Source organism: Panthera tigris, chromosome F3 (genome assembly GCF_018350195.1).
Source record: "Panthera tigris isolate Pti1 chromosome F3, P.tigris_Pti1_mat1.1, whole genome shotgun sequence".
Classification (NCBI taxonomy): Eukaryota; Metazoa; Chordata; class Mammalia; order Carnivora; family Felidae; genus Panthera; species Panthera tigris.
Window position 1 is genome coordinate 46,441,562 of NC_056678.1, and position 19,775 is coordinate 46,461,336.

The window sequence follows — 19,775 nt, forward strand, 5'->3', positions numbered from 1 at the left end:
ATTTATTTATTTTGAGAAAGAGAGAGAGAGAGAGGCAGAGAGAGAGAGAGAGAGAGAGAATCCCAAGCAGGCTCTACACTGTCAGCACAGAACCTGACATGGGCTCAAACTCACAAACCCATGAGATCATACCTGAGCCAAAATCAAGAGTTGGAGGCTTAACCAACTGAGCCACCCAGGCGCTCCAGCAAGAAGCATTTATATTTTAATTAAACAGTGGAATATAGGCAATTTAACCCGCGGTGAAGTGAGCACTAATTTATGTATAAAAATTGTATATCTTCCTCTTCCTCTTTGAATGATTTCTCCTCCTCTCATTGTGTACTCCTCCTACCTCTATCTTTAGTCTCAGGCCTAGTTTGGATTTCAAATATTATGTGGTATAGTGGAAGAAGCATATGTTTTGGTGTCTGAGAGGAAGTAAATCCCAGTTTTATTATTATATTTTGCTATTTGTTTATTTTGAGAGAGGGGGAAAGGGGCAGAGAGAGAGAGGGAGAGACAGAATCTCAAGTCTCCATCTCAGGAACCAGGAGATCATGACCTGAACTGAAACCAAGAGTTGGACACTTAACTGACTGAGCCACCCAGGCACGCCCAAGTCTTATTATTTAATAGCTACATGAGAGATTATAGGCTTAATTGTGTTCTCCTATACATTATTTTATTGAAGTCCTAACCCCCAATACCTTAGAATCTGACTATATTTCACCACAGGGCCTTTTGCAATTAAATAAGTAATTAAAATTAAATGAGGTCACATGGGTAGGTTCTAATCCAATATGACTGCTAAGAAGAGGAAGAGACACTAGGAACATTTGCATACAGAGAAAAGGCCATGGGAGGACATAATGAGAAGGCAGCATCTTCAAGCCAAGGAGAGAGAGTTTGGGAAAAACCAACCCTGCAGACATCTTGATCTTGAACTTTCATTTCAGCCTCCAGAATGTGAGAAATTTGTTGCTTAAACCACCCAGTCTGTGGCATTTCTGTTATGGCAGCCTTAACAAACTAAGACAATAACATTTAAAAAGTTTATATAGCCTTTCTGAATCTTACTTTCCTTATCTATTTATAATGGACTATATTGAGGAATAAGTAAAATAATCTAAAGGGTGCAATAATGTACATATTCATAAATCATATTTCCCCCTGTTGTGTTTTTGTTCTGACTTCCAACTCTAATTACCATTCACTAAACTCCTGCCCACTCACTCAACTCATTTTCTCTAAGGGCAGAGTAAATAGAAGAAGTTAATAGGCAAATGCATTTAGAGAAAGTTCACAAAATATTATTGAAATAATATTTTACTTCATTTTTATTTTCTTCAAGTTCTGATAATCTTATTCTTGATGAATACATCCATTAGCACAATTTTTTTCTCCTAAGGTGATAATTTCAAAACTAATAACACCTTATCATATCTTACATTTACACTATTGAGTATAAGTAAATATAAAATGAAGAAAATTTCATCTTATTGTATAAGCAATTAATGAAACATTTTTTTTTTTTTTGCCTCAGAGCATTAAATACCAGTTTATTGGGGTTCCTGAATGTATATTTTCTCCGACCTCCTGAACTATAGTCAACTGTCCACTCAACATAAAGTATCTTTCCCTGCCCGAATTTCCTCCGTTATCTTGGGGCAATTAGCTCCCACTTGGTAAAGAGGACACCTTTCCCGGCAGTGGAGAAAGCCCTGTAGCTGCCCCTCAAAGATCGTCTTGCCTATCAACACCGGTGCCCTCCTTCCCTAGCAATGTGCTCTAGCAACATGAATCTTTTACTTTTCCACTGGCAGTTAGGCATCAGCTCTGAATCAGCTAAACTTCAAACAATCAGAGAAAATAGCAATCTTCAAAATACAGCTAGATTAAAATCTCAGCAATGTTATTTATTGATCGCTTCACAAAGGTAGGCTACTTAATTTCTTTTAATTTGCAGTTTTTCATCTGTAAAACAGGAAAAATCATTTGCTTTTTAGGGCTATTGTGATGTATAAATAAGGCTGTTGCATCTCTGTAAATGTGATATCTTTTTTTTTTTTTTTTTTTTTTTTTTATTTTTGGGACAGAGAGAGACAGAGCATGAATGGGGGAGGGGCAGAGAGAGAGGGAGACACAGAATCGGAAACAGGCTCCAGGCTCCGAGCCATCAGCCCAGAGCCTGACGCGGGGCTCGAACTCACGGACGGCGAGATCGTGACCTGGCTGAAGTCGGACGCTTAACCGACTGCGCCACCCAGGCGCCCCTAAATGTGATATCTTTTAATCAATCTTGTCACTAGAGAATTCTGGAAATTTCTAAGCCTTGGGTCAAGGCTTCCATGTCCTTTAATACCTACAAATATACTTTGAGTGGCCCTAACACAAACTATTGAATAATAAGAAAACTTAAACATTTTACAAGCGCGTTGAATATACTGATAGATGCTGAGATTAGAACAAAGGAATAGTTTCAATATGAAACCATCTGGAGAAGTGAAAGAAAGTTTATGTTAAAAATATTGAACATATGCTGGCTAAATGGTACAGGTTTTATTTTAAAGATCTTATTTTTAATATCTACACCCAACATTGGGTTCGAACTCACAACCCCAGATCAAGAGTCCCAGGCTCTACCCACTAAGCCAGCTAGGTGCCCCCATGGTGGAGGTTTTATTTTAGAAGGTAACCTAAACATAAAATGACCCCATTTTCATGTTGAGAGAGAGAGAGGATGTGGGGGCTACTGTTAGTACCAATTCCTATAAGGCTACATCTCCACTAAATTTGGACTTTATTCCTTTTGTTCCCCCCTTGCCTGAAACAGTGGTGTGATTAATCTAACACTGGTTTGGAGTATGTTATTTTGAAACCGCTTAAAAGCATAACGTTGAACAAAATCAAAATGGCTGCACTAATGCTTTAGCAAAGCTGGATTTTAAAGGAAACTTTTTCCTCATTTCTGCAAATCTCCCCTTCTCCCTTTTTAGCCTTTTGTTTCAGGAATCCAGTACCACCCTGAAAAAGCTGCTGGCAGCACACAGTTCCTGTTGAAACTGGCTTGATCCTGTTATTTCCCCCATAAACCACCCCAGCTGCTTTCTCCAGGTGAGCATGCAATTCTTGGAAAGCCATAGGCTGCTATACTTTGCCTGGCAAAACAATAAAACTATCATTCCTCCTTACCCCAAACTCTGTCTTCATGTTATATCTTGGCGCCAAACACAGAGGTCCGTTTTCAACAATTTCTTTATTAGTTAACATGAAACATCCTGTAAAATTTGGGCTTATGAATTTCCCACAGTGGATCTGTGTTTAAATAAACTGTGGCAGGGGCACATGGGTGGCTCAGTTGGTTAAGCCTCTGCTTTGGCTCCTCCCCTGCTTGCACTCTGTCTCTCTCTCTCAAAAAAATAAACATTAAAAAAACAACTTTTAAAAAATAATGAATAAATAAATCGTAGCAAAGACAGACAGTCTCTGAGTATAATTTGCCTCCCACACAATATACATAATGAAGGGAAAACTACCCTCTCTTCTCTCTTCATAAAACTCTTCAAATTCTTTATTAAGACTTTTTTTTTTTTTTTTTTTTTTTTTTTTTAGAAACGAGAGTTTATAAGAGAATATCTTCTGAATGTAGGAGGAAATTTAGCCTCACATAACCGTAACCAAAATGAGTATAATGTAATGAAGGTAAGGCTGACAACTCACAGGACAAATTGTATGAAAAGTTAAATCATTTATGGCACTTTCTATTGCAGCTGAAGAGCTCAGATATATATATAGCACCATCCAATTAGCTCTATCATTTGGTGATGTCAATGAAAATTTTGATGTGAAAGAAAAGCTCTTGAACATGGTGTCATGACAATCACAAGCAACTTAGCTCTGTGTTAAACCATGTCTTAATGATTTTAATAGAAACTGGTCAAAATTAGTACATATGACTATGGAGAGTGTTCCCAAAATGGTCAAAGCTAATGTTTTCAAATTTAAACTCAGGTGGCAACCTTTTTCAAGGGCATGAACTGAAGTCAGTTCCTTGCATGTATGACCCAGAGTTACTCTGCTAGAAAATTAAAATAGAGCACATACTGGTTGTAATAAGTCTATGAACTTCATGCCCTTTTATGGTCAGATCCACAAGTAGTTCAGTCCTTTGGTTGATGAATTGGTTGGGCAATAACACCTAGTACTAAGCTGCCCAGGCCCCCGAAAATGTAACATTATTTGAAGGGACACTGGAAACAAACGTTCCAGAGGCAGAAGTCTATGTGTTCTCATTGATACATCAAAACACCAATTTAGTGTAATTAAATGTCCATTTATTTTCAAATATACTTTTAAGTATATATAATATATTAATGAGTGATAAAAATATATATAAATTTATAATTAGTTAATAATGTAGTCAGTGTTATAATTGTCAATTTAGGCATTATTCTCCAATTTCAGTTCCGAAAAATATACACATACATATATATTTACTGTATTTTTATTTCATAATATATAAATAAATTTTAATTTTTCTAAGCAAAGTGATATGAAGGGATTTCAATTCTACCTATGACTAGGTTTAATTACACTGCAAATTTTCTTTATGGTGTATTTTTTAAGTAATTTATTATAAAAATCAGGGACACCTGGGTGGCTCAGTTTCGTTAAGTATTCGACTCTTGATTTCAGCTCAGGTCGTGATCGTGAGTTCGAGCCCCGTATCAGGTTCTGTGCTGACAGCATGGAGCCTGATTGGGATTCTCTGTCTCCCTCTCCCTCTGCCCCCCTCTCTCTCTCAAAAATAAATAAACATTAAATAATAAAAATAATAATAAGTTATTATAAAATTCAATACTATCTTTTAATTTTCCCTCATGTTATATATAATTTTTCAAATTTCACTCCTCTTATCCCAAAAATTTCCTGGCGTTTATTATAATATCATCAGTTATACTTGTTTCCCCTGGCAAAGAATATGTAGGTTACTATTACCTTTTTTTATTTGACATTGATTTTCTGAGTTTGCAAAATATCCTCTCAATTGCAGAAAATAACTTAGTATAAAGGTAGCTTTTGAGGTCACTGTAATTTTTATCCTTTATTTCACCCATATTATAATTTAGTGGGAAGTGTGGTATATCAGGCACTTCTAGTCAGGCATCATTGAATATGTTTCTTCATACATATTTGTGTGTATATGTGTGTGTGTATTTTGAGCGCAAGAAAGTCATAATATACCAAAATGTAATTTAGAAAGAAACAAGGAAAGAAAAAAATGCAAAAATCATGTGGTTGTCATGATAATTTCCTAATGAGATTAATAGGAAATTTTGCTTTCAAAAAGATTTCAAAAGCAATCAGAAAGGCTGCTATTTAAATAATTGTCTTAAATTGGTATACCTTCAATCTGTTTGAGCTTTACATATGTAAAAACCTCAACTTGCCTTCTGTCTCTGATATGGTTTACGGACACAGTTATTAGGATTACATTGTAACACAACCATACGTTAAATCAACTCACATATTTTTGAATTATTATTCTGTGGTAGTGCTGTTCTATGTCTTCATTCAGGTCTTCATCCTTGAAGTGTGAATAAGAGATGCAGGCATGTCAAGGAATGACTAAAGTGTCAGGTAAAGTGGTAAACTAAAGGTTAAAAGCATTGTCACATAGCTTCATAGTCAATTTCATCAAAACAAATCCAAACAAGGAATTCATCATCTGTTTTCCTATGATAATTGCAGCCACAAAGTCTCTTTACAGTAGCTCCTAGTTCGTGTGTGATTGAATAATTGGGAGGTGCATGTACTCAACAAAAGTAGGTTTGAACCTCCTTGAATTCTCACAATAATATATTTGTGTAGCCAAACCTATGTAGAAATATACTAGAAAAAGAATTCTGGAAGATGCAGGTCAGCCAAGTCAAGTTGGTTCATCAAAAAGCTCCACATTTCACACTTTGGTAATTTGCCATTCATACATATATCCTCATATATTTAGGCTCCAAACAAAGATAAGCAAGTAATACTCCTGGATAACATAATAAAACTACTCCATGCAGAACCCAGAACACCACAGCATTTCCCCTATAAAGATACAAAGTCCTTAGATGTCTTCTCTTTAATGTACTATAATTTTAATACTGAGATATAAAGTTAACTATTAATAATAACACTTTTCATATTAGATAATAAGGGGATACCAGAGAGAACACAGGAAAAAATATAAACACATAGATAGATAGATAGATAGATAGATGATAGATAGATACAGGTATCTAGATTGATCTAGATCTAAATCAAGATAAGCCAGAGATAGAAAAAGAAAGACAGAGATAGATTGCAAACACATTCATATAAAGACAAGAAAGAACAAATTATAAATATTTCAGTCCTCATTCTGCAACTCTTTCTTGGGCACATCTGTTATTTACAGCTATCTTCTTCAATTACCTATTTCATATATTCTCTGTCTTAAGCAAATATCTCAATTGGTTGTGGTTCTCTGCCTGATGAAGTGACCCAAACATTGATTTCTGAAATATCTGGATGATTAGCAATCATGCCTGAATTATGTTTTTTGTAGTTTCCCTTGACTTTAATCACAGGACATAGTCATAATTAGAGACATCTTTAGGGATTTCCTGTATTCCAAACTAATCTTAGTTCTATCAAATGTACTGCAAAAACCCTATTTTCTCTTCGTAGTAATTATCAACCACACTAACCAGTACAGTAACCACTTTCTTTGCCTATTCGGAGGCATGAAGAGACTAAAATGACCAGGTGGTCACAATTTTCAGTTCAATTAAATCGTTTTTGCTTTTTTTTTTTTTTTTTCAACTTAATTCTCTAACCAATAGGGGCTGAAGTCATAGAGACAAGAGACAGAATTTTGTCAGCTGAACACCAGGAGTGATACTAAGTAATACCATTTCCATTACCAGCCCTTAATTCTTAACCCATGAATCCTGGTGATGGGAGAAACAGCATCATGTACTGGATGCTGGTTTAGAGAATTTACTACATTCTGGAGGATATTATTTCTGGCATGAAAGGTCTTGCTACCTAGCCAATATCATGACTAAGACTTCAGAAGACCATTTTTTCCCATTCCAGCAAGCCAGATGCTTCAGGATAGGTGGGAACATGGTAAGATTAAATGCCATGAGCATGGGCCCAATACTGCATGGGATACCAAGATAGCGGACATGGCAGGCATGGTAGTTTGGATGGGAGCATGGTGGGCAAGGAAGGCAAATACATTTCCAGAGAAAGTTATATTCTAGTAAAAACAAGGTCTTATCCATCCCATATAGAAAGTTCTCTAACATAGTCAACCTGCCACCAGGTACCTGGTGAATCACCCCAGCAAATGGTGCCATATGAGGACTGAGGCCAGTCTCTATTACTGGAATATTGGATGTTTAACAGTTGCCAGGACAGCCTTGGTGAATGGAAGTCAAAATTGCTAAGCCCATGCCAAATTTCCATCCTTGCCACCATAGGGACATTGTTCATGAGTCACTGGGCAATGACAGAAATGGTTACAGAAGATACTAATAGATATCCACAAAATAGGCCTTTTTGTTCATTTGTATATTAAAATACCCCTCTGATAAACTCATCTTATTATTATTTTCTTTTTTTGGTAATTCACATAGAACACAACTATCTTCATATCCTGTGCCCAAAAAGGTTTATTGATTTATACCCATACCTTCCCCAAGAATATTTTCATCAATTTCCAAATTCTGTATTTTCTAAATCTCTGTCCATTCAGCCAAACCATTGGCCATATCTCATGAATTGGTACTGACTCGGCCATTTGGCATCTCTCTTTCTAGGCAAAACTGAACACAGTTTCACTGACAGAAATTGCAGGATTTCCCTTCCCAACTGTCCTTCAGAGATGCCCCTAAAAAGAGACTACAGTGTTACTGCTGTCAACTTTTGAGTAGTACTGTCATATTGTGCAGTAGTGCCTACACTGGACTCAAGAAGGTGAAATATCAGTAATAGGGGCCATGGGCATTTGAGCTACTTCTTTATGCAACTTACTTTTCTGGTCTGTACTTGTTCAAGTCCCATCACATATATAGCACTTCCATTTGATAATGGAGTGCTGTCATATATGCCCAACTTCATGCCTTGGTACGTCAGAAAATTCTACTTCATGATGGACAGCTTAGTTTTCATGGTAGTTTGGTGGCCTATAATTAAACATTTAGTCTCTACTAAAGGCCCCAAAAGCCAAAAGCCATTGCTCAAAAAGGACACTAGTTATCTACATACAATCTCTGGGCTTTACTCCAAAACCGTAAAGGATTTGAGATGTGATTCACCTATTGGGACTTGCCAATGGCTCCAAACAATGTCTCTATCTGCCAATAATGCTTCAAGTACCATTAGCTTTTCTGGCTCCTACAGCTTAAGTGGCAGCGCAGTTTCGGTTAGTGCCTCAGGGGCTGCAGTCTGCCCTTTTTGAACTGCCTGTCTGTGGGTATTAAGAGTCAGCCCGATGACAAATATTCCTTCAATGTTAATGAATATTGCCTTAATATGTGAGTAGAAGCAAGATATTTAAATGTTTCTGAATTTAATTATTATTACAATGTTTATCTGTTCCTGTCTTCAAGCAAACAAGTGCTCCTCGAGTGAAAAGGATGTTCTTTTCTTTTTTTTTAACCGTAGTTTTACAACCATCTAACATTTAATGCCTGTTGTATAGTAGGCATTTTAAATTTATTGAGTTCATCTGAATTTCATATATATTTCTGATGATTATAATTATCCACATGCATATACAGATTGCTCGGACGCAGTCATGCACACACATGTGCATAGCCATTCACGTACCCAGAGTCCTGAAGGAAGAAATTACTTATTCAGTCTTTCCACATGAAGCTGTATTCAATACTCTTTCCTTAGGCTAAGTCCCTGATAACTGAAGATTTTTGAAATCATGTTATCTCACTAATTTCATACCCACTTATCTATACATCCACTTTAAAATTCCTATTGTGTCTGTTTATCATAAGCCACACTTAGTGAATCCTACATGGATACCATTTCCTAGTTGAACTAAGGTCATTGAAAAATCGCAAGGTTATACATTAGCAGTTTCTCATGAACATATTTTAGATGATTAATATAATTAGTCTGAGTAATTATGGGATTGATACATTCACAGATTGGTCTAATTAGCCTTTGAACGGACTGATGGCTCAATTGAAGAGCTAATAAATTATCTGGCTGAACTCCACACACCTTTCATACTTGGTTTGATTAATAACCAAGCTTTTGGCAAAGTAACTGGGCCAAAGGCTAAAACTTATTCTATCAATTTTCAATAATCACATTGTGTTAGTGAGTATTTATGCTTCCTGAATCTTTATTCTTTTTGTTTTAATAGGTATTTTTGATGCTTATGACAAGGATCAGAAATTTTCATTTATTTGCACATAGATTAGTACTATTAGAAAACTTCTGTGAGACTGTATATCATATATGAGGAATCCTTGAAAACTTAGAAATACCATATAAAATGCAGGAAATTAAACAATATATTAGTTCTGTGTCATTTGGCATTTCTCATAGAATTTATTTGCAAATTTCTTTTGCTTTTACAAATAATATTGACTCCCCCAGTTTTTATTTTTACCTAATTCTATTTATGGGTAGCATAATAAATAAAAGTGTGTTTCAAAATTATTTGTGTGTCTTCATAAAGAAATTAAAATAATAATAATAATAATTAATAGTAATATATGTATACAACTTCTGATATTGTTTCTATCTCACTGAGTAAATCTATCTATACTGTATTTACATTTGTTTAATTAAATTTTCAAAATGTTAACTATCGTATATATGAAAATCTCCTTGACACTCAGTTAAGTCCATTTACAGTGATAAATCCACCAATGCACTGCACTCAGCTCAGGCAGTAAATGAAAACTATTTAAGTGTAGCCCTCTAATTATAATGCAAAAGCTGCTGTATGATCAGAGCTCATTCACCCTGATGTAAGTAATACAGATTTTTATTCATTCCTATATTGCTTTAAACCTAACTAAATTTGTACCTATTCTTAAGATACACTCCTATAACAAGTTATGTAAACTCTGTACATTATGCATTTAACTTAGAAGCTATTGATCAACTATAAATCATAAACTGTTTTTTATCAGAAAAAATATTTTAATTTGATGCTATAATAGTGTCTCTTCAACTACAGAAGTAACTGGTGGTAGGCTAATGGTACATTTAATAGAATTCCTATTAGTGACACAGTAACTTACTCTTCTCATAGATGCATTGTTATTATTCAAAGCCTTAATTTTGCCTATTACACACAATTTATTTGCCATATATACATTCTCTTATACCTATCTTATCTTATATCTCTTATATCTTATATATCTTATATCTATCATCTATCTACCTATCTATCATCTATACATCCTACCCTGCTCAAAATTTTCATGAAGCACACAGATTGAGTTCATTTTCTCCTTTCCAATCATTTTATCAACCATGTTTGTTTGCTAGCATTCCTGAAACATGGTTTTTTGTTTTTCTCACAATGTCTCTCTCCTCAATATCTTCTGCCACTTCCCTTATTTAAACCATAATAATGTTTTCCCTTTCAGCCAATAACATCATACTTGGACCAATTTAATCAGAATGTATTAATTTCACCTCATTTTCACATTCATCTCTATTTACTTTTATCCTGAGAACTGTATATTGAGCTATCTTTGTTTCAATTCCATTTTACCAATAGGTTCTATATTTTCCTTCCTCACTTCAGTGTCCAAATCCTGCTGCTACTTTATTAGACTATTCCAAATCACATGTAGCAAGTATATATTATGTATTTTACATTTTATTTATTCTATAAATTCTGAAACAGAGCATTAGATGTGGAAGCTATTTACTAAATGTTAAACTAAAACACATTATAATTTATATCAAATGATTTTTTTAATCCTCAAATTTAGGATCTTTTATTTTATTTTTAACATTTTATGATGAAAACAATATATGTTCATGCACTTTTAAGAGTCAGATTTTACCACAGGCCTGTAATGACAAAACACCATCCCATGTCTCTCTATCCATAAGATAGCACTTTCAATTTTTTAAGCATTTTCTCCTGAGTCTGGTACCCTGTTAACAGTCCCATGCCTTCCTTTTCTATGCCTTCCTTTTCATCTGTTTTGTGAAAGCACATTCTCAATCAGTTATCTTAGAACAAATGTAAGAGGGGTAAAATATTTGGGAATTTATGACTTAGAAAACTTAAGAGATGTTTTAGCTTATGTAGAATTCTGTGCTGTTACTCCATTTTTTTTTTCTCAGAAAATTGAAAGCATTGTTATATTGTGTTCTGGTTTCATGGATTCTGTTGATGATACTATATTTATAATTTCTGACTTAGCATGTGATCGGATTTATATAGCCTCTCAAAAAACTTTTAGGATTTTATCTTGATCCTTGTTGGAATTTCAAAATGATATACTGTACTTGGATGTCTTAATAAGAATGTCTTCTATTAAGATGAGAAAGTTTCCTTCTATATTATTTTTCTTTCTTTTTTTTTTTTAAGTTTATTTATTTTGAAAGAGACAGAGACAGCGTGAGCGGGAGAGGGGCAGAGAGGGAGGAAACATAGAATCCCAAGCAGGCAGTGGCACCCGACATGGGGCTTGAACTCACAAAACCACAAGATCATGACCTGAGCTGAAACCAAGCGTTGTACACTTAATCAACTGAGCCACCCCAGAGCCCCCTCTGTATTAGTTTTTTTACAGCCGCTTTTACAAAGTATGACAATCTGGGTAATTTAAAACAACAGAAATTTATTCTGTGTCAGTTCTGAAGCCTGAAAGTCAAAAATCAAGGTGTCTGTAGGGTTGGTTTTCTCAAGAGGCCCTGAGTGACAAATCATCTCATGGCTGTCTCCTACCTTCTGGTGGTTATTAGCAATCCATGGTGTTTCATGGCTTGTTCATGCAGCTTTATTATCTCTGGCTTCTTCTTCATATTGTGTTGTCCCCTGTGGGTGCTGTCTCTGTGTGTCCTCTCCTCTTCTTATAAGCACACTATTATTTGTATTTAGGATCCTCTCTAATCTACATCTTAACTAATTACACCAACAAAGACCCGATTTCCAAAAAGTCACATTCTCATGTTCAGGGTAGGCATGATTTTAGAGGAACACCAACTCTATCTTCTAGTTGTACTTTGCTGAGAACTTTTATAGTGAATCTGTGCTAAAATTTGTTAAATATTTGATCTGTTTCTGTAGATATGGATTGGCAATTTTCTTGTGTTTACGCTTTTGAACTGTACAGCCCAGTGGTTTTTGCTATCTTCACAACACTGTGGCAGCGTTACCACTAATTTCACATTTTCTTCACACCCAAAAGAAACTTTGTATCCGTTAACATCTCTCCTCCTTTGTATACCCTCCCCCTACTCCCACTGGCAACCACTAATCTACTCTTCCTCTTTATATATGTATGTGTGTATCATGAGCATTTTATATAAATGAAATCATATAATATATGGCCTTTTTTAACTAGTTGCTTTTACTTATCATAATATGGTCAACACACATCTATGTTGTAGAAGACAACTATACTTCATTTTATTTTTTACGGAATAATATTCCATTATATGGATATATTACCTTTTACTGATCCATTTTCAACTGATGGGAACTTGTCTTTTTTTCTAGTTTTTGGCTAATTATAAATAATGCTGCTATAGACATTTATTACAAGCTTTGTGTGGATTTGTTTTGAATTATCTTAAGTATATGTGCATAATTAAAATTGCTGAGTTATATGATCCCTCTGTGCTTCATTTTTGATGGACTACCAAAAAGAGCAGCTCCACCATCTCTTCCAGCAGTAGATAAGTATTCCAACCCAATCCAACAGTTTATTTTTTTATTACTATCATGTGCTTTTTGGATTGAAGCAATCCTCATCAGTGTGAAGAGTATCACATTGTAGTATTGATTTGCATTCCCCCTATGACTAATTTTGAGCATATTTTCATGTGCTATTGGCCATTTGTATGTATTTTTGAAGAAGGGTTTCTCAAATCTTTTGCCCAATTTTTAATTAGGTTGTCTTTTTATTATTGAATTGTAAAATTCTTTAAATATCTTAGAGACTAGTCCACTACCTGATATATAATTTACATATATTTACTCCCATTCTCTGGGTAGCCTTTCACTTTCTTGATAGTGTTCTTTGAAAAACATTTTAAAATTTTGATGTAATCAAATTTATCATTTTTTTTCCTTTCTTGCTTTTGTGCCATACTTAGGAATCCATTGCCTAATCAAAGATCATTACTATGTATGTTACATTTTCTTCTAAGAGTTTAGAATTTTTTAGTCTTATGTTTATTATACCTAAGCTACATTTTGAGTTACTACTTAGATGGTGTGAAATAGGGGCTCAACTTTACTTCTTCTTGTGAATATCTAATTGTTCTAGCACCATTTGTTGAAAATAAATCTCTGTACTTTATGAGAGCCCTAGGAGTTATACAGTTTATATCATCACCCTGTCATCTTTCCTAATCTCATAACCTTTCAACATACATGCCACTTAGCATTCAGCAAAGACTCAGTGCAGTTGATCTGCAGAATTCTCACTCTCTTCCTGTGTAGAACTATGTTGAACTCTGCCTTGCAACTTAAGCCTTAGTGTCCCTCAGCTTTAATCTTTACCTTCTTAGCTCAATGATATTACTGTGCTCTACTTGGGATCGCTGTCTCTGCATTGCGGTTCATAATACATCTCTAGGCAATTTTATTTCTCACATCACTGATTTTCCTGCTTTCTGGGACCACAACCTTATGCTTTCAGTTATCCAAGGTTTACTTTTGTTTGCTTGCTTTTCTTTGAGCTTTTCCCCCTGTTCTCTTATTATTTATGTTGAAAGTTAAGTCTAGAAATCTTACTGTATCATGGTCATAAGCAGACATCTATTTTATAAATTTTTAATTATATATTAATTCAGGAAACAGCTCCCTCACTCTTTCTGTCTTACACACTCTTATAATTAACATATAGGTTAGTAGTTGAGTAAATTTTACATTTTTTTTATTGTTGATAGTGAGATTTTTTGATAGATTTTTAAATCCTTGTTTTATTTTTCCAAGTACATTTATATTAAAGTAGTTATGTGTGCATGAAATATAGCCAATAAATTACAAAACAAAGTACTTTCTATGAATTCTTTAATATTTAATGCCATTTTCTGACTTGCTTTAAGAATAATTTAACTTTGTCCCTTGACTTTTAATAATACCTATGGCATTGGTAGTTCAAAAATATATATATTTCATTTTATATTTTATTGGGCATAATTTTAATGAAGAAACTAGTAAAAACTATGTGAGATATAGAAGAAATTTTAGAATTCTGGAATCAGACTGACAGAATGTGAAGCCCTACTCTACCATTTACTACCTTTATGATCTAAGAAAAGCTAGCTACACTTTTTGTACCTCATCTGCATAATAAGGGTCATAATATTTATTTCATGTGGTTGTTGTGAAGTATAAAATATGTGTGTGTATTAAAAGAGTCAGAACAATCTAATAGATATAAAAATACCATTTCTGTACACAGAGAAAATATAAAGGGGAGAAATTACAGAATTACAGTTTCAATATAGAAAACATGTGACAGGGGCGCCTGGGTGGCTTGGTCGGTTAAGCGTCCGACTTCGGCTCAGGTCATGATCTCATGGTCCGTGAGTTTGAGCCCCGCGTCGGGCTCTGTGCTGACAGCTCAGAGCCTGGAGCCTGTTTCAGATTCTGTGTCTCCCTCTCTCTCTGCCCCTCACCTGTTCATGCTCTGTCTCTCTCTGTCTCAAAAAATAAATAAACGTTAAAAAATAAATAAATAAAAATAAAAATAAAAAAAAAACATGTGACAAAGTAACTTTTGAAATATAATTAAATCCATTTTATGATCAAAAAGTCATTGATGAGTCACAATAAATAACAATTCTGTTAATCCCTCAAGTTCTGAAACAATTGAAATAAGACAAAAATATCATGGTAAAAGAGCAGAATATCGCTTATATCACTATAAAATTAGAGCATGGTTTGATGTGAGAGTTCATCAAGCTAACGGAATCCTTATAAAGCATCATATAAAGGATAGAGAGAAAGAAACAGACCAAGTACCCTGAGTTCACTAATATTGGTAAGTTAGTTCCAACCACTTGAGTAATATACAAGCCACTCTAACTCTCTGAGAAAGAACAAAGAATGGGGAAAAGAGAAGAATATTTTAATACAAGACCTCTCATTTTCATAGAAAGAAACATAAAACAATGGAGAATAATTTAAAAATATTTTTTTAAAAAACAACATATACTGTGCTAGTAATTGTCACTAGTACTCATTTCTATCGAGGATCATGATTTTTACCCTTTCCATGCACTTTGTCCTTATGGGCTTATGCATTTAAAAAAAAATTCATTATGTTTATTACATTTAGGTTTGGGGATAAGTAGAACTGAATTCATATACTTAACCTTCCATTTTTAAGTGGAAGTCCTCCTTATATTCCTCAATCTGATATGTATAAAAGTTATGACCAAACCTTTAACTGAGAGTGTTTTTATAATGCAGAAAAGAGCCACTCTATGGTTAAAGCTTTGCTTTGTAAAATCACATAGCCCAACCAAAATAAAACATGTTATTATATACTGCTCACTAACTTGGCTATATATCGCTATCCTACCTAATTTGCCTAACAAAGTTAAAAGTTGTTATGCCAGAGACTTTATGGCTGACATTAGTTTATGATGGTGAGGTAGCAGAATATATAATTTGTTTTGCATAGACCAAAATCTGTTGTAAGTAATGAAGAATTATGTTAATAGCAAAGTCAGCATAACTGACATTGTAGTCAAAGAGTAAAGGAATTTATGTACCATCAAGCTATCATGTTGATAAAGTGAATTTTCCTCCCAGAGACATTTAAATGCCTTAGTAAAACAGTGCATAGAAGCAGCTTTTATATCGTCTAGTTTTTATCAAATTATGTTTTCTTATAACAGGTATCTGATTGGTGTATCCAATTGCAGGGTACAACGTATGTAAGAAATAATTAGGTTAAAAATTTTATAACAAAATTTCTTAATTCAATTATAAATTTTAACTGTTATGTAGGAATTTTGCATTTATTTACAATGTTTAATGTCAAAATTCTATCAATTTACTTATAAATTTTTGAATATGTCTCAATAATAAAATCCAATTTACTGTGAGACTTTGTAAACAAACACAAACAAATGTTCTCCTTGTTTGCCTTAACTGTAAGATATGATATTTGGACTGAACAGAACTTAATTAATATTAAACAAATAGATCAAAATTCATGAACGGCTGAATACAATTATCAAATGAACACTAATGATTGCTAAAAGCTTACATAGTGCCTTTCCCAAGAATATTTGTTTCCCATACTATTTGAATCTCCTGTGGTGTCTTTATAAGCCAAACTGAGAAAGTCACCAACTATGTGGCCTCTATGGGGCATTATGTACAAGTAAATTTATCTTTATATCACTTACTGTAACTTTCCCCAGTAAGAAAAAAAGAGCAGACTATGCAGCCAAAATAGTTCAAAGTAAAGGAGAAAAGTGATGATACAGTATGCATATTAGTATACAAGATTACAGTAACAATATTACTGAGGAAGTTATATACAAACCTAAAACATGTACAATTTCTTATCTAAATGATCAAGTAGCATGGATATAAATGTTACTAATGCTACCTGAAATTTTTCAGTGGTTCCTCACAATTATAAAGATGAAGTTAATATGACATAGAATGATCATCATTATACAGTCTTTTACAGTCTTTGGTTACCCATTGTTTTTTGTTTATTTCTGTTTTTTTTTTTCTTTTTTATTCTTTTTTTTAGAGAGAGGCACGCACAAGCAAGCAAGAAGGAGAGGAGAGGGAGAGGGAGAGAGCTAAGGAGAGGGTGAGGGACAGGGTGAGGGGGAGGGAGAGGAAGAGAGAGACTCTGAAGCAGGCTCCAAGCCCAGCACAAAACCCTATGTGGGACTCAATCCCATGACCTTGAGATCATGACCTGAGCCCAGATCAAGAGTAGGACGCTCAACCGACCGAGCCACCCTGGCACCCTACCTATTGTTTTTTAATAACCACCCAGTCCTCACTGTGCTCTCAAGAAACACTGAACTTCTTTCTCATAATTGAAGTGTGCATGCTCTTTCTCACCCCCAAGCAATGTTGACACTCAGCCCAAACAGCTAAGGCAATATGGCACACTTACTGTCAGCTTTGATGTTGTGCTTTGCTCTAAACCCAGAGCGACTACATATGTGAAGAAAACTAAAAAAGCCATGTTGGATTCGTATGCCAGGTAAACCTCTGAGGACAGCAAATTCATCTTTCACATAGATTTTCTCCTGTTTGGTAAGAGCCCTAAATTACTCTTTACAAAATTGGGGACATGAGATTAGCTCAGTACTTGCAGCCAGTATTTCCACTTTTAGCAGTGAACAAAAGGAGAAAAGATTTTTAAATGTTATTAAATACATTGTAAGACCATAGTTCTTCAGAAGGCAAATGATTTAAAACTGCTAAACCGAGGGAAAAGGAAATAAAATCTCTTACCGAAAATGAACTCTCAATACAAATTTTAAAAAAAGAAATGGAATGCTAAAAATTCCAGCAAAGTTCACAGTCAAAAATTTAATTTATTCCTGATAAAATTAACTTTTAAAGAATAATATTTAAAAGACTTGGTGTGAGTGGGAAAAAAGATGTTCAAAATTATAACGGAAAGTATAACTTAGATTTAAATGGAAAATAAATTATGAAATAAAAAAGGTGAAGTTGAATATTGATAGAGATTCAAATAAATAGAAACTTTACCCAGAAGTTTTACGCAGAAATTTTAGAAGTGAAAAACAGTCATCGAAGGAAGATAAACACAGACCTGAAGAACAGAAAGTGATTTAATGAAAGATGATATTACACTATTTATAAATGCTTTGATATGAAAATAAAACTGCAAGAATGCGAGACACACAATATTATCAGGAGTGAAACTCTGGAAAGTAAAATTTTAAATTATGCTAGAGCAAAGATCTAGATTCATTAGTAGTGGTAATCTTGTAGTTCTTAAAATTATTAGTAGACATTCATTTTCTGACTACTCTTTATAATTCATTTATATAAATATATTACCTTAAAGTTAATAAAAAGAAAAGAATAAAAGAAAAAAATCCTAGATAAGTTTTGTTAAGCAATTATTTTTTTATAGCTATTGTTAGCCATAGATCAAACATATTAAAAATATGCCAGGTTAGTTCTCCATAACTTCTGAATTCAAAACCTGGAAAAAAAGGGGTTGGGGAATTAAAAAACATAAAACACTAAAATACTAAATTTAAGAAGCTCAGAATTTATGTTAATGTCAAGGAAAAAAATGTGTTCAAGCAAAAAACAATAGGATCAGTGGATATCATATCATGATAATATGATAGCATCAATTTTCCTCAAAAAATCACTATAAGAAACATAATCCCAATCAATGAAAGAGAAGAAGAAGGACAAGAGAAGAATCATTTGTTTTTACAAGATATAAAGACATATTAATAGTATGGTAATCAAGAGATTATAGCACTGATATTGGAAATTATAAAGAGAACATTAAATAAAAAAAGAACAGAAAGTAACTAATAAAATATGGAAACAATTTATGATAGCATGCATTAATCAAGAGAAACAATATTAATAAAAGCATCTAGAAAAATTAGACTTCTAATGAATACACAATGCAATAAAACATTCAAGTGAACAAAATTATAAAAAATCAAAATCTTCATTTTAAATATTTTCTAAGATAAATGGTAATATACTTATGATCCTGTACATAAGGAAGAATTTCTTAGAAAAGACAGAAAATCAAAAAGATATAGAGGGCAATTAATCAACAATTATGGCTATATTAGAATTTAAAATATTGTCACAAAAACGAAATTATAGAAAAAATAAGTGACCTAGAAAGCCTCCAAAAAATATTTCAATGTATATTATCAGAAAATATTACTTCCAAAGGTATATATTAAATATTTATGCATAAATAATAAAAAAAAAAGACCAATGATACAATTGATAAAATCTTTGGGTTGGCAGAAATTCACAGAATACCTCAATAGTCAGGGGTGCCTGGGTGGCTCAGTTGGTTGAGCATCTGACTTTGGCTCAGGTCATGATCTCACGATTTCTGGGTTCGAGCCCCACCTCAGGCTCTGTATTGACAGCTCAGAGCCTACTTCAGATTCTGTGTCTCCCTCTCTCTCTGCCCCTCCCCTGCTCACGCTCTGTCTCTCTCTCAAAAACAAATAAACATTAAAAAAAAAACAAAAACAAAAAGGAATACCTAAATAGTCAGCAAACAAACAGAAATATAATTAATCTCATTGACAAGAAAATGCAAATTAAAAGCACTATAGAATACCATTATACACCTATAAAGTTGATTTAAAATAAAAAGACTGACAATACTAATTTCCTATGAAGAAGGAAAATCAAGGGAACTCTAACACATGTGTGGCATATAAATAGCAAATTTTTATAGTACTTTTGGATTACATTTGTCTATATGTGGTAAAGTTGAGAATTCATGAGCCTAAAATTCAATTTCCAGGTATCTACCCTAGAATTACTCTTATGCAAAGACCTTAGTACAAGA

The 19,775-nt window shown here is 33.8% G+C and overlaps 1 non-coding gene across 1 annotated transcript; it reads left to right on the plus strand.

Moving 5' to 3' along the window:
- The first annotated feature begins 19,247 nt into the window (after nucleotides 1-19,247).
- On the plus strand, nucleotides 19,248-19,332 carry TRNAQ-UUG. Its single transcript has one exon. It is a non-coding gene; the product is annotated as a tRNA-Gln (tRNA).
- The last annotated feature ends 443 nt before the right edge of the window (nucleotides 19,333-19,775 follow it).